Source organism: Schistocerca serialis, chromosome 6, assembly GCF_023864345.2.
Source record: "Schistocerca serialis cubense isolate TAMUIC-IGC-003099 chromosome 6, iqSchSeri2.2, whole genome shotgun sequence".
Lineage (NCBI taxonomy): Eukaryota > Metazoa > Arthropoda > Insecta > Orthoptera > Acrididae > Schistocerca > Schistocerca serialis.
Window position 1 is genome coordinate 261615898 of NC_064643.1, and position 15037 is coordinate 261630934.

The window sequence follows — 15037 nt, forward strand, 5'->3', positions numbered from 1 at the left end:
TATGGGATGAGTGTAATTCTGCTCTAGACACCATAAAGTCCATCATCTGTGCCCCCATCCAACAGATAGTCAGTGAGCCCATGCCTTGTGCAGTAGTGTCTCTGCTTCAGCCATGTCATCCACTCCAGTGATGGATACACGAAAATATACAGGAAAAATTAGTTTATCAGCCTTACACAGCATATCTAAACATACATATAAGTACATAATTAACACATACCTACTCCTAAAGTTTCACTTCCTCTTCTTAAGAGAATTAATCTTAGTCTTTCTCAGATTTGTCAAATTCTTTGGCTCATAACAGTAAACGTAGGGTTTGTAATACGTAGTCTTAATTAGAAAACTGATCACATAACACCATAAAAAACTCATTTTAAAGTCAAAACATGATAAACAGTATTCATTACTGGTTGGTACAAAGCCAGCACATTACATAGAAGCATTACATTATTTTCATTCTACGAGTGGTTGCATGAATTCTCCAACTTACTACACAAGACACATTTTTGGAAAAACAATTTTAAAACAACCAAAACTACTATTTCCATTCCACATAAATACCAAATCCGATTCCAGCACCATCTAAAACCCTTATAATCTAATTCAGTAAGCGCCTCTTCTTCATATGGCATACTCCTTACCTGTAAAATAACTTAAAAAAATCAAGCAAACAGTGCATCATCACAAAAATAGGCAAGGCTTGATCAGGTTTGTACGGATTCTCCTTTTAACCTTAAGTCAACAATTTCATCTCAAGAGTACACCATCTGAAAGAGAAATCGAGTTGTAAATTTTTTTATTTATGATTAGCAATCCTGCAACTTCTCTTCGTTTCTGGAAATCACATTCAGTACATGACTTTCTCGTCTGTACCAAGAAAAACAATAAGTCATAGGACAATATTCATTTACAGAACGAACACATGCTTAACATACAAAACAATAAAAAATAGAGGTCACATATACATATACAAGAAAATTAGTGAAATTAATGGCTTAATAATAACCAATCTCACTCCTGTTCCTTCATCAGTCACTTTTTTGTTCTACTTCACCACTTAGCTTCCTCATTAGTATCATCTTCAAGTTCCTCATCATACCAATTTACATGATTTCAATCCTCTCCTCTTTTGTTTTTATGTCTTTCCGTCTTATTTTCGCCGGCCTGGGTAGCCGAGCGGTTCTAGGCGCTACAGTCTGAAATCGCGCGACCGCTACGGTCGCAGGTTCGAATCCTGCCTCGGGCATGGATGTGTGTGATGTCCTTAGGTTAGTTAGGTTTAAGTAGTTCTAAGTCCTAGGGGACTGATGACCTCAGAAGTTAAGTCCCATAGTGCTCAGAACCATTTGAACCAACCGTCTTATTTTCATACTTCACATTTCCACAAGTCTCTCCAGAAGTCCTCATTTGAGCGTAAAGATATGGCACCTACATTTTCAACTTTTATAGTCCTGTCTTCCTCAGTTGCGTGTAATATTACGGTATATTAATAATTTTTACTTATGGACCGTCTGACAGCAACTGAATAAAACACAATTTTAGTGTCATGCGCGTTTCGCCTTTATTTTCTGCAAGGCATCATCAGTGGCCTGGAATATGTACATATGTTAGCTATTTTATTTACATTTTTGTCATTGTGCCTATAGGTTATAAACAGTTGTGGTGGTTGGTATTTCCTATTAAGTAGTAATGTTTTGAACTGTACTTACAGGTTGTGTGGACAATTTCCTACATATTACGCTCCTGTTGCATTTTTGTTGTTGTTCTTATGAACGCTAATTTGCGGTTTTTTCCCCATTCCCCTGTCAGACGGTCCATAAGTAAAAATTATTAATATACCGTAATGGCACCTACATTATTTACACAGTTTCATCGTTCTGCAAATATCAAAACACATTAAAGAAAATTCATAACGCTATAAATATTATCTAACGTTCTAATGTAATGCAAGGCATTGTTCTCTATAGTTTTACTACCTAAATCTCTTTATTTTTTAGACTTGATGAATTCTACGAAACCTCTTGCTCCTAAGTGTCTCGATTTCAACTGTGTTTGGATACACTACACGTATCACTTTAAACGGTCCTAAGTGCAAGTGGACATTGTTTGCTGGATCTTTTACGTGACTAAACTAGCATTTTCTTCGGCAATCTCATTTACTTCATTGATGTCTGTGACTTTCTGTTTCTCTTCCATCTCTCAGTAACCTTCCTGATGTTTTCCAAAGCAAATGTTACTACATCACAGTGTCTCAACCTAGTGGAAACTGGCAGCTATACATTTTTCCATATCTTATATGGTGGAAGGTGATTCTTTAGAACTAAAACTGATGGTAAGGATGTCGAATTGTTTGGAAGTGCATTTTAGAATTCTTCAAACAGATAGATGTACGAATCCTATGATTTGTGGCACCACTGGTAATAGACTCTATACAATTTGCTATGCTCTTTCATGACTCGTTGAGTTGTATTAGATGCCAAATGGTATGATGAAATGTAAATTGTCTTTATTCTGCTACTATGCAAAGCATAGACCTTGTGGGTACGTTTCTCTGTGTTCAAACAATAGCACATCTCAAGATGTTTATGGAAACATTGTTTTGCTCCAAATTGTGCATAACAATAATGAGTATGTCACATGAATTTGTTTACTAATTATACAGAAATACAAAGAACCAACGTTAATCATTTCCATTTCTTTTCATGAACAAAATTTTATCTTTCACCAAGTAAAACTGTCTGATTGCAACATTATTTTGATCTATGCACTTCATGTTCACCTCTGTCCATAAAGGATCTTTACCCTGCTGCTTTTCAATATTCTCTGGCAAGCATTTATTGAACTGATCAAATGCTGCATTTTGCAAATACATGACTCTACCATTATTTTCGTCATGATCAGTCCCATGATTCAACCCTAAAGGAGATCTTGAAAGAGCATCAGCAGTGACATTATCTTTAACTAAAATGTACATAATAGTGAAGTTGAATTCTTGTAAATACAATGCCTATCTGGCTAAATAACCATGAATCAACTTTGCACTCATCAAAAATTCTAATGCTTGGTATCTGTATGCTTAAATAATATTGCAACTGCAAAAATCCCACACAACAGCGAGAGCGTCAAGTTCATTGATTTAAAAGTTGTGTTCATTCTTACTGAGCAACCAGTTCGCCAAAGTGACGGTATGACGAACCATAACTCCATTTGCTTCAAGTTCTTCGGAGAGCTCAGCAGCAACACTCAATTTAGAACTGGCTGAGCTTAGGCACAAATCTTTATTAAAATGAGTATGTGACAGGAGAGGAGCCTCTAAAACTGCCTATTTCATATTCTCACTTCTGCCTGTGCTCAGGCACCGCAATCCCAAAGAATATTTTTACTCATCAATGCACACAGTTTGCTATAGCCAAAATGTTTAAATTCATAAATCTTTTATGAAAGTTAATTAATGCCAAGAATGCAAGAACATGTTTCCTCATTTTGGGAACAGGAAAATCACGAATCACCTAATTTCATCTGAATCATGTAGAATGCATGATAAAGTCCTAATACGTCCAAGAAATTTCACCTTACTTGTATCAAACTTTCACTTCTCTAGGTTCACAGTGACACCAAACTCTCTGAAGGCAACAAACTGTTCAAAGTCTCACTGTGTTTTGCTCACTACCTTCAGTGATTAATATATCGTCAACATAGGAAGGTCTCCTGCCCACTGGAAGGATACTGTGAAAACCTCTGATAAAGGTAACCAAACTGTCATTCAGCCACAAGGCCAACTTGCAAAATTAATAAAAAGAGCTATAACAGAAAAACGCTGCTAATTTTCGACCTGAAGGGTGAAACTCATTTTGCTAATTGCTTGTTCTCAGATCACTGAAAGACAAGACTGGTATATTATGAAATCTTTCCAAAAGTTCATCTCAAGTCAATGGACTTGAGCTTCTGCCAGGATAATTGCATTTATCTGTGTAGAATTTGACACCAATGTAATGACGCCTCCCTTTGTAGGAACCACTTACAGTGGATTATTATATGAGTTGACAGCAGCCTCAGTCACACTTCGATATGAGATGATTTTGCTTTCAGCCTTCACTCTCTCTCTCTCTCTCTTTCTCCCTGTCTCTCTCTCTCTATATCTATCTATCTATCTATCTACCTATCTCTCTTCATAAATCAGTGGAAGAGGATACAGTCTGAAAAAAATATCTTTGTGCTCCTGCATTTGAACTGATATGAAAAGGCCTTAGTTGTACCAGGATGTTAAGAAAACGTCAAAGAATAATGCTGCAGTACACTACACCAATTTTCTTTCACTACCACGACTGTGTCCTCAACACAGTCATCCCAGTTCCACATTTCTTAACAGTACAATCACTTTGTTTTTAATCTATTAATACAATTACACGAGCAGTACCATCATTTGCAATAGGCTTTGACCCAACCAGTAACACAGATGTGGTGAGAAATTTAGGGCAATAGTTTGAAGTCTTATCCCTAACTATACATTCATAAAAACTCAGCATCACTGTAGCATCAACTGGTTGATTGGCTTTTCTGACAAATCGCTCTTGTTCTTCTCACATTCCTTCCCCAAACGCTGAAAATCACTTTTTACTGCTTGCTCTCTTCACTCACAAACTCCTCCAATTTACTCTGACCTTCCTCAGTAGAAACAAATTTATTTCTGGCAGTAGAATGCCTCTCATCAAAGACTGAATGAAACTGTTCCTTTAATTGTGTACTAAGCAGAACAAATTTCCCTGCAACATCTGCACTAATGGATTCAAATTTTTGCTCTCAACTATGGACCTATCCATCTAAAGTAACAACGCTAGCTTGTTGTCTCCTTGCATTTGTTTCTATTCTCTCACTTAACTTCCTGTTACTGGCCTCCATTCTTTCTTCCAACTTCTCACCCATTTTTCTATTACTATTTTCTAATCTCTCATGTAGTCCCTTCACATCAGCCCCTAATTTTCTGGCATTTGTTTCTATTTTCTGTTCTAATCTATCACCTAATCCTCTTGTATTAGCTTTATTTTCCACTTCCATATACCGTAGAAATTCCATGTCACTACTATCAAAAACCTGTTTTGTAACTGGATTGACAATCTGATGTTCAACACGAACATGACAAGCTGCAGAAGCACCTACTTAGGCATCACAGCTACTAGTAGTCTCAAGTGACTGAACTGCTCGAGAATCAACTTCACCACTGATTTCTTTGGTTACAGCATTGAGATCAATTTCTCCAACACTTCCCACGAATTCAATCATTATTAGATATACTTTCATCTCCTTGAGTACCTGTAGTGTACCAACACCAGAATCAATTTGTTTCATCACCATAGACCTGCAACGTCTCTCATGACTCCTTCCAAAACGATCACTTCTTGTCTCTCTTTTGACTACCTGTAAGCTTCTCCATCAAGCACTGAGTAACGTCAACATCAAAGACAAACAACAATGATGTAAATTGAAGGTAGATGGGAGTGGGGAGGGAGGAAAGGAACTGGAAGGAACTATTGACGTCAGCTTCATTGGAACTTTATGCGGATTCAGTGGCGATGAGCGAAAATGTATGCTGCACTGGAATCCGAACCTGGGGTCTTCTTCTTTATAGGCACAGTTTTTATCGAAATTTCGTGGTCTATCCCGGCACACTTCTCGGCTGACCCATATTCCCACGTAGCGCCACCTATCTTCAGTTTCCGTCCATGTCCTCCATGTTCGCACATCCCACAGGAAGTCGAACACATTTATGCATTTGCACTGTAGGTGGTAGATTCAGTGTACGTCGAGATACACAGGGACTAGATATAGGTGGCGCTAGATGTTTACGTGGGTCAGCTGAGAGGCATGTCAAGATAGTCCGCGCAGTTGTGATAAACTGCCAGTAAGCAAGAGAGCCTGGTGTCAGACCCCAGTGCAGCACACATTTACACTCGTCGCCACAGTTTCTGCATAAAGCCCTGACGCAGCTGACATCAATAGTTCCTTCCATTTCCTCTCCTTTCTCCTCATCCCCTCTGCCTTCAGCTTACATAACATGTATCACAGCTGTGGACATGTCTGAAAGAACAGGCACCAAGCATTAGCACAACAAAACAACAATGTCAATGTGAATTCTCAGTACAAAAATTCAACAGAAGAGTTCACAAGTCCACATTATCTTCTAAAAATGAAACATCTTCCACTAAATATCCAACAACTCACTACAAAAACTACCCGGCAGATTGAAACTGTGAGCCAGACCGAGACTCGAACTCGGGACCTTTGCCTTTCGCGGTCAAGTGCTCTGCTGACAGATCTACCCAAGCACGACTCACAACTCGTCCTCACAGCTTTAATTCTGCCAGTACCACGTCTCCTATCTTCCAAACTTCATACAAGCTCTCCTGCGAACCTTGCAGAACCAGCACTCCTGGAAGAAAGGATACTGCGGAGACACGGCTTAACCACAGTCTGGGAGATGTTTCCAGAATGAAACTTTCACTCTGTAGCGGAGTGTGCGGTGCTATGCAGCTTCCTTGCAGATTAAAACTGTGTGTGGGACCGAGGCTCGAACTCGGAACCTTTGCCTTTCGCTTTGAGGACGGGTTGTGAATAGTCCTTGGGTAGCTCAGTCGGCAGAACACTTGTCCCTAAGTCCCAAGTATGCAAATTTATGAAATAAATAAATGAATGAGCAAAATTGTAGGTTTTTCAATACGTTAAGCACCCTTTAATCATCTGAAAATGCTTATGCTCTTAACCTTGTGACACAACTTCTCTGCCAGAATGTAAATGAAAGGAAGGAGGGGGGGAGGGGAGTTTTTGACCGGGATAGGGGTGGGGGGAGGGGATGGGAGGGAATTCGAACGAATTCGAACTCTGTGCCTTAAGGTACCAAAAATTAAATCGCCAAGCAAAATTACGCTACTGGCTGTCTTACAACACAATAAGTTGTTGAAAAAGGCACAAGAATCCCCTACAAGCCGTCACGTGAATCGCCAAGTTGAACAAAATAAATGGCAATTTCACCATTATACTGAATCAACAAAATACAGGTCCAATGAACAAACATCCACACTTGAAAATACAGTTCTCAAACAGTAAATTACATCAATAAAAGATAACTGTCAACTCTACAATAAAATCCTAATCTCAAAATACTCCTTCATCTCAAAATTACCCGGACACGTACAGCACTCCGCAAAATGCCTCTCACATTAAGGGGCTCCGGAAAGTTTCAAAATCATTATGTGTTCAATTTTTACTTTTTTGTATTTTAAACATTTACAGACCTTCCCCTTTCAATTGATATATAATTTGTTCAGTTCAGAAGACTACAATTATTTTTACAACATTTTTGAAGTACGTTGTGCATGGGTGTGACCCACTGTGGTGCTGTTAAACTTATGTCAAATGTTGTGCTCATGAATCTACATGCTCATCATGTACAGTTTAGTGATGTGAGAGAAAATAAGTGTTACAAAATAAGTGTTGTGGCTGACCTGTGATAGTTCGGTATACTCGTACATCACTTGCTCGATTGTCGTGTGTGTTATGTTTATTTACTCTTTTGCAATCCTGAAAACATTCGTAGTGAATTCTTTCCATTGAAGTCTCTATTTTACTGGAGGATAATCATAGGTAAAGTAAAGTGACTAGAAATTTTTTGGAGACATTTAAGAAAATGAGAAATGTTGAAAATCCGAAGGTAGGTGTTATTAACGTAAACAATAAAGACGATAACCAAGCCTGTGAAATTTACCTTGCTGGTACACCTGTTCATTGCAATGAAAGTGAGAAAGAAACTACCGGTATTTGCAGAGGAAGCTTGGTTCAGTTAGTGAAAAGTATGAATGTTTAATGGGCGAATTGGATGTGAATGAAATATTTGATCTGTCGCGTCTCAACAGAATTTTTGCAAACTGTGTAAGATGTATTCAGGGTAGTGAAGTCGTTCTGAAACTCTCTATAAAAAGTCATCTAGGATTTGCTAGTGAAATGGAACTGAAATGTGCTAAATGTTCATACATGATCCCTTTTGGAACAGTGTTGCAGTAACTCCAAATTAAGAAAATGGTGGAAAAATGTATGAACACATTAGATTAGTTTATGCCTTGCGCATAATTGGTAAGAGTGCTACTGCAGGTGCAGTTTTCTGTGGCATGATGAATCTTTCCAATCCATCAACCAAGTTTACGAACTATAATAGATTTATAGGGTCTAAAGTAGAAGATGTCTGTATGGAATCTATGATGAAAGCTGTGAATGAGACAATAATAGGAAACAGTGGTAATAGAGGCCTGACTGCAGCATTCGATGGTACTTGGCACAAATGGGGACACACATCTCTTCGTGGTGTAGTATCTGCCACCAGTCTGTATACAGGGAAAGTTTTATATGTAGCAGTAATAGCTAAATATTGTAGATGTCCACAAAAAATTAAGGTACACATGAAAATAAGTGCGCAACTAACTGTGGACGAATGGAAGTGACTGGTGTTGCTAGCATATTTCAACGTTCTGTTGCGTGTGATAAAGTGTGATATGTGAATTGCCTTATTGACGGTGATTCTAAAAGTTTCAAACATATTCAAGAACTGAAGCATTATGGTGATGATGTTGTAGTGCGGAAATTTGAGTGTACAGAAACGAATAGGATCAAGACTTTGGCGACTGACAGCTTGATACAAAAGACAAAAACCGAGTGATGGTAAACGGTTGGATGGGAAGGGAACGTTAACTGGCAGTGTAGTTGACAAAATACAGAAGTATTATGGAATGGCTATCAGGCGAAACACACACAGTGTCGATGAAATGAAGAAGACTAATTGGGCTCTTTTTTCATACTTTTTTCAACCGATGAAAGTTCCCATCATTACTTGTGTCCCCAAGGAGAAAACAGTTGGTGTAAGTACAACAAGGGATTGCTAACTGGTGAAGTGTACACTCATAAACATAGTCTGCCTGGTCCGGCAGTGGGGTTATAAAACCTATTTTCAGAGACTTAGCAGCACCTGAACTGTATAAAAAGTGTGTTTATGGAAAAACTCAAAACTCCAATGAGAGTGTAATTATTTTTATGTGGTCAAGAATACCATACACTGTTTTTATTGTAATATAAGCACTTCAGTTTGGTGTGTATGATGCTGTTGCTACTTTCACTGATGGCAACGTTGTAAGGAGCAAAGTAATTCGAAATATGGGAATGAAGATAAGTTTCAACATGGTACGAACAATGCTTGCTTTCTGTAAATAGGCTAGAAACACAAAGCAGCAAAACAGGAGGAGTACAAAGGGAAAGCTGGAGGAGGAGTTTGCACAAGATTAAGATAGTCCGTCGTACGGACCTGGAATGAACTAAGAAAGCAATCCAAACTTCGTCACTTGATTCCCAAAAGTTTTATTTCCTTCAAATTTTCAGGAAATGTTATACAGTCCCGTTCAAACAGACTTTTTCCAAAAACCTGTATATTGCTGAGTTTTGTAAGCAAAAATGGCACAAAAAGTAGTGAATTTTCATAACAATAGAAAAAATTATTCCCTAACAACTGAAATTAAATTCTTAAAAATACCTGTGTTAAATTGTGGCTAATACTCCAAAAAATGACCTGTAAACATTTCAGCTTCCTACATCAAATAATTTTTGAGAAAACATATATTTATATGAGCTATTTTAACATTGGAAAGATAGGGTATTTCAGAGCACCTTAATATAAAGAAGCCAATAAACGTATATGTAGTAATCTCCTACTTATTCAGCACTTTATCTCTATGTATTTTCAAACCTTCCACGGTATCTTTAAAGTTGAACAAAAAAATACTGATTACACCCCAAATTCATATTGCATTCCAACAATTCTCTCCGCAAAATCATCAGTACATGTTGACTAATAGTCTAAACGCCTTTCATAAATGAAATTTGAATATCAGTTCTGCTCTCAGGATTTCCAACACATCTTAATGAACTAACAACACGATTTTCATACACAAAGTACAAATGAAAAATACAAAACTTTTATCTTCAACCGATTTGAATTTAATACATCTCCTACAGTATCACAATTGTTAACACAGAGCAAATAAGATCAGTCAATAGGAAATCAGTCTTGGTTTCAAATTATTGCATTGAATTTCTGTTAACTCCCACAAAGTTGCAGATAATTAATAGCCAGAAGTTACTTGCAAAAAATGAATGCAGGTGTGTAACATCAAGTAGTCTCATCACAGGTGTGAATATGAAAGGAAATCCTTGTGGGACTATTTAAATGACTGAAAATGTTGGCATAATTTTATTGTTCAAACAACATTTATTTTTTCTTTAAAACAGACATATATTATGCTAGACAGATTATTGATTCAATACCATAAACAACTAGCAGATAGTTTAAGACTACACCAGACAAGGATCCAGGGTTGGCAAAGACGGTTTAACTATGGCCCTAAAAATGTGGATAACACAATCTGAATTGATCTGACGCTGAGCACACTTTGATTGATCAAATCTACTTAAGTCTCTCGATATACGTGCAGCTGAGAGCAAGTGGCGATTGAGATCTGTGTGCCCTGACAATGACGGAGCAGCAGTACTTTACCCTGTTTGCTTCGTGCGGCGATGTAAATTGCAGCTGGCGAGATGTGTGCGGCGGAGGTGAGACGCGGAGGCGGCACCTGTGAATCGATTGCGGCCACGAAAGAAATGCAAAAATCTCATAGTGTAGCGATCAGGCAGACGGATCGCAATCTACTCTCTACCAGAGCCCTGAAATCACGGTAGATTTCAGTGTGTGACACACCCGTTCACTAGTCATACCAAGGACCAATTTGACTCACTTATACGACAGAGCGCACAAGGATACCAAACGTCAAGACTGGTAAACCAAAAACGAAGAAGTGTGCCCTCGGCAAATGAGCAGTCCGAGACGTTTGAAGTCACACTGTCGGTACAGCAAGAACTTCACCACAGGCTCCCCAGTCTCAACTACTCGCAAGTGAAGTCAGTCTCAACCACACATGCCAGAGCCTCGACCAGAAGTGCTCCCAAACCAAAGTCCCGCACCAGAGTGCTTCCGCCCCCCCCCCCCCCCCCCCCCGCCCAAAAAAAAATCATTTTCCCGCAAAGTGCACAAACGACACCACCTTCACGCCGTCTTGAGCTAGCCACAGGGCTCTATAGGCGCTAAATCTCCCATCCCACACGACAGCACAAACTCATGTCGATCCAGAGCAAGAGTTAAGAAACCTGCTTCTTTGGAAAAATAGAAACCGCCAATACCGGCTTTTTTACGGGGGTAATCCCAAAAGTAAGGTCTCCCATTTTTTTATAAGTACACAACTCTGTTTGTACGGCAGTTGGTCATAGTGTTATGAAGAGTGCTCCACGCGCTGTGTGTAAACATGCGCACGCCGCGCTGAGGCGCTCAGTCTTGGCTTGACAGCCGTTGAGAATGGAGCTCAAGTTGGATGTTACCGCCAAGTGCCAATTGCGCGCAGTTATTCAGTTTTTGAACGCAAAGGGCACAGCGCCGATTGAAATCCATCGCCAATTGACGGAAGTGTATGGTGAGTCGTGCATGGATGTCAAAAATGTTCGTAAGTGGTGTAGAGAGTTTGCAGCTGGTCGGACCGAAATTCACGACGAACAAAGGAGCGGAAGGCCGTCAATTTCTGAGGAGACAGTGTTGAAGGTTGAACAAAACATGCGTGTAGATCGGCGGATCACCCTGGATGATCTCTGCGCGTTGGTTCCTGAGGTTTCCCGAAGCACCGGTCACAAAATTTTAACGGAAACGTTGAACTACCGGAAGGTGTGCACAAGATGAGTGCCATGCATACTGATTGAGGACCACATGCGGCAACGAGTTGATGTTTCCCGCGCATTTCTTCACCAGCTTGCAGCCGAACAGGACAACTTTCTGGACTCAATTGTCACGGGTAACGAAACCTGGGCATACCACTTTACACCTGAGACCAAGCAACAATCACGCCAGTGGCGGGGCATCCTTCTTCGCTGCATGGCGGCGAGCTGGTATGACATGGGCATACAAAAACTGCCATAGCGTCTACAATAATTCATCGACGGAAAAGGTGATTATGTCGAAAAATAGCTAAATGTTCAAGCTGTAAACTGATGTAACTCATTGTAGAAATAAACAGGTTTATGTGCTTATGAAAAATTGGAGACCTTACTTTGGGGATTACCTTCGTAAGTTTTTGCAGAGGGGGAGACACAATTTTCTCTGAAGTCATGTCACTTTCCACAGCAACAGGTGAACAGATGCAGTCTTAAAGATCTTTGTATAAATCGCCTGTGCCTTGGAGCTTGTTAGTCCTAGCCATGAGGTGTAATAAAGATTCTATCTCCACGTTTCTCAGATGCCGGATTTTTTCTTATACAACTGGTGTGGCCAGAAAGTGGTTCACTAGACTATTTGCACTATCAGTGAACATGAAAACTGGTGAATTTTTATTACATGTGGCTCTGCACACAATGCCTGGTTTACGACTCCACTGTGTAGACGCATTCCTTCAGACCGCTGCCCCCAGCCCAGGCTTCTGTTGGCGCCACGGCAGGTATCACAGCACTGTTCTGCTGGAGAGTTGTCTCAATGAAGGGCTGCCCTGTCTGCCTTGTACAGCTGTGGGCCTGTCCAGCAAGATTTACTAAGCGATGGGCTCGCCGCCAATTGATTTCAACTCCCAACATGCCTTTTCTATGAGCTAAGAACCATAAAAGTACCTCATGCTTTTAGCACCCTACCAGGATCTATTAATGTCTGCTCATGCCGTTAACTTTCTAGACTCACGCTCAAGGTGCATCAGTTTGTAATGAAATCTGTAATCATTTTCCAAATGCGAAAAATAGGTGAGAGAGTAACTTGTCCTCTCTCAAATACATTAAATTACAAATGTTTTGCAAAAACTGATATAAACGGCAATTAAATGAAACAAACTATAGCTCTAAAGACATCAGGACATCACAGAAATGAAAAATCCTGGAATGTCAAACCAAAACTTTAATATGTTTGAATATAAAACTGTCCAACCTTCCAGTAAGGCTGGTTACTGTCAGAAAAATTTAAGAAACGTCCTGGAGAGGTGTTTTCCAACATTCTAGGGTGTGTGTATGTGCGCGCGCGCGCCTGTGTGTGTGTGTGTGTGTGTGTGTGTGTGTGTGTGTGTGTGTGTGTGTGTGTGCTCTTGTGTGTGGTAAAAACTGAACTACTACCACAAGTAGTTCGTTCAAGTGCTGAACTATTATGCTGTGCATTAAGATATGAAAGTACATGCCCCAGAAAAAACTGTAAACACTATCTGAACACCATTATTTAACAGAATAGTCACTGATACTCATGCTTACATATCCTAACCGCATCTGAAATGAACTATACATAGCTACTTTTCAGACATTAAACAATAAGTAAAGATTCATTAAGAACCTGTTAAAAAAACTGAATTGTGTGTCTACTTTTGGCTTCTAGCTCCAAGCTGCACAGATGAAGATGTTTCCTCAGATAAGTTATCCTTGACTTTGAATTTAAAAGAATAATTAAACTAGTATTTCCTGAACCAGTTTTAGCAGAAACACGCAAAGCATTGCAAATATTTAAGGCGTTATGTTGTAGGCAGAAATATAGTGAGCAAAAAATGAGATTTCAAACGAACAGCCAACTTCCAGATTCGATGATCTGAAATTATAACAGCGACACTTTGATGCAGAACGTACCTCTTGCAGAATCTACCTCTGGAGCTGACTGAGCATCTCTATGATGCTTTTGCTCTTACTAAATGGACCTGTAACGAAACACACTGCTCTTATTTGGATCTTCTCTATTTCCTCTATTAATCCCATCTGGCACAGATCCCAGACTAACAAGCAGCATTCACGTATTGTTCGGTTTTCTAAGATACGCTTCCTGGGGATTCTTCCAATGAATTCAGTCTGATATCTGCTTTACATGCAATTAGATTTATTTGGTTGTTCCACTTTAAATGGCTCCATCGTGCTCCTAGGTATTTTGTGGAAGTGACTGCTTCTTGTGATTGTTCTCCAAACGCTTAATAATACAATAATGGGCCTTTCGCCTATTTAGCCGTAATGCGTTGCGGTGGTGTACATTAAGGGTCGGCTGCGAATCCCTGTCCCAAGCGTCGATCCTCTCCCATGTCTTCCTGCATTTCGGTACTAGTGTACCTTCTTCTTTTTGTATAACAGCATCGTCGGTGAAAAGCCTCTCGGAACTCCCGACTTATCCACTAGCTGATTTATATGTGTTTTGTAAAGAAAAGTAATGGTGCTACAACATTGCCTTGGAAAATGCCTGAGTTATTTTTACATCTGATGATTTCTCTGCATTGGGAATGACATGCTGTACTCCATTGGCTAGAATCTTTTCAATGCAGTCGCACGTCAGGTCTGATATTCCAGACACCTTCTTTTGTTGATTAGGTGATAATGCAGAACTGTATCGAACACGTTAACGTTGTTTTCGGAAACCCTGTCGGTATCTACAGAAGAGATTTTCTCTCTTCAGAAATTTCAAAATAGGTTAGATTAAAATATGTTCCGATATTCTGCAACGGACCAACATCAGACATATAGGCGAATAATGTTCTGCGTCACTTTGACGACCCTCCTTGAAAATGGGAACGACCTGCTCCTTTTTCTCCAAATACTAGCAATGCTTCACCCCTCCTGTGACCTACAGTACACTGCTGATAAAAAAGGAACGAGTTATTTCATATACTTTATGCAGAATTGTGTTGGTATCCCATCAAGTCCAGTGGCCTTTCCTCCGTTGAGCGATTTTAGTTTCCTTTGTATCCCATGGTCATTTATTTTGTTATTGTCATGTGTCACTTCGCCATTCATGTAATGATGTAAAGGAGGAACCACAGTATGACCTTCTTCAGTGAAACATCTGCTTTCCGAGGTCGGCGACTTTGAAAGCCCACCGGAGCGCATTAAACTCGCCGTAGGTCTCCAGGCGCAGCTGTTATAATTGAGTGTTAGCGTTGCCGCCTGATGAGGCTACCACAATTCT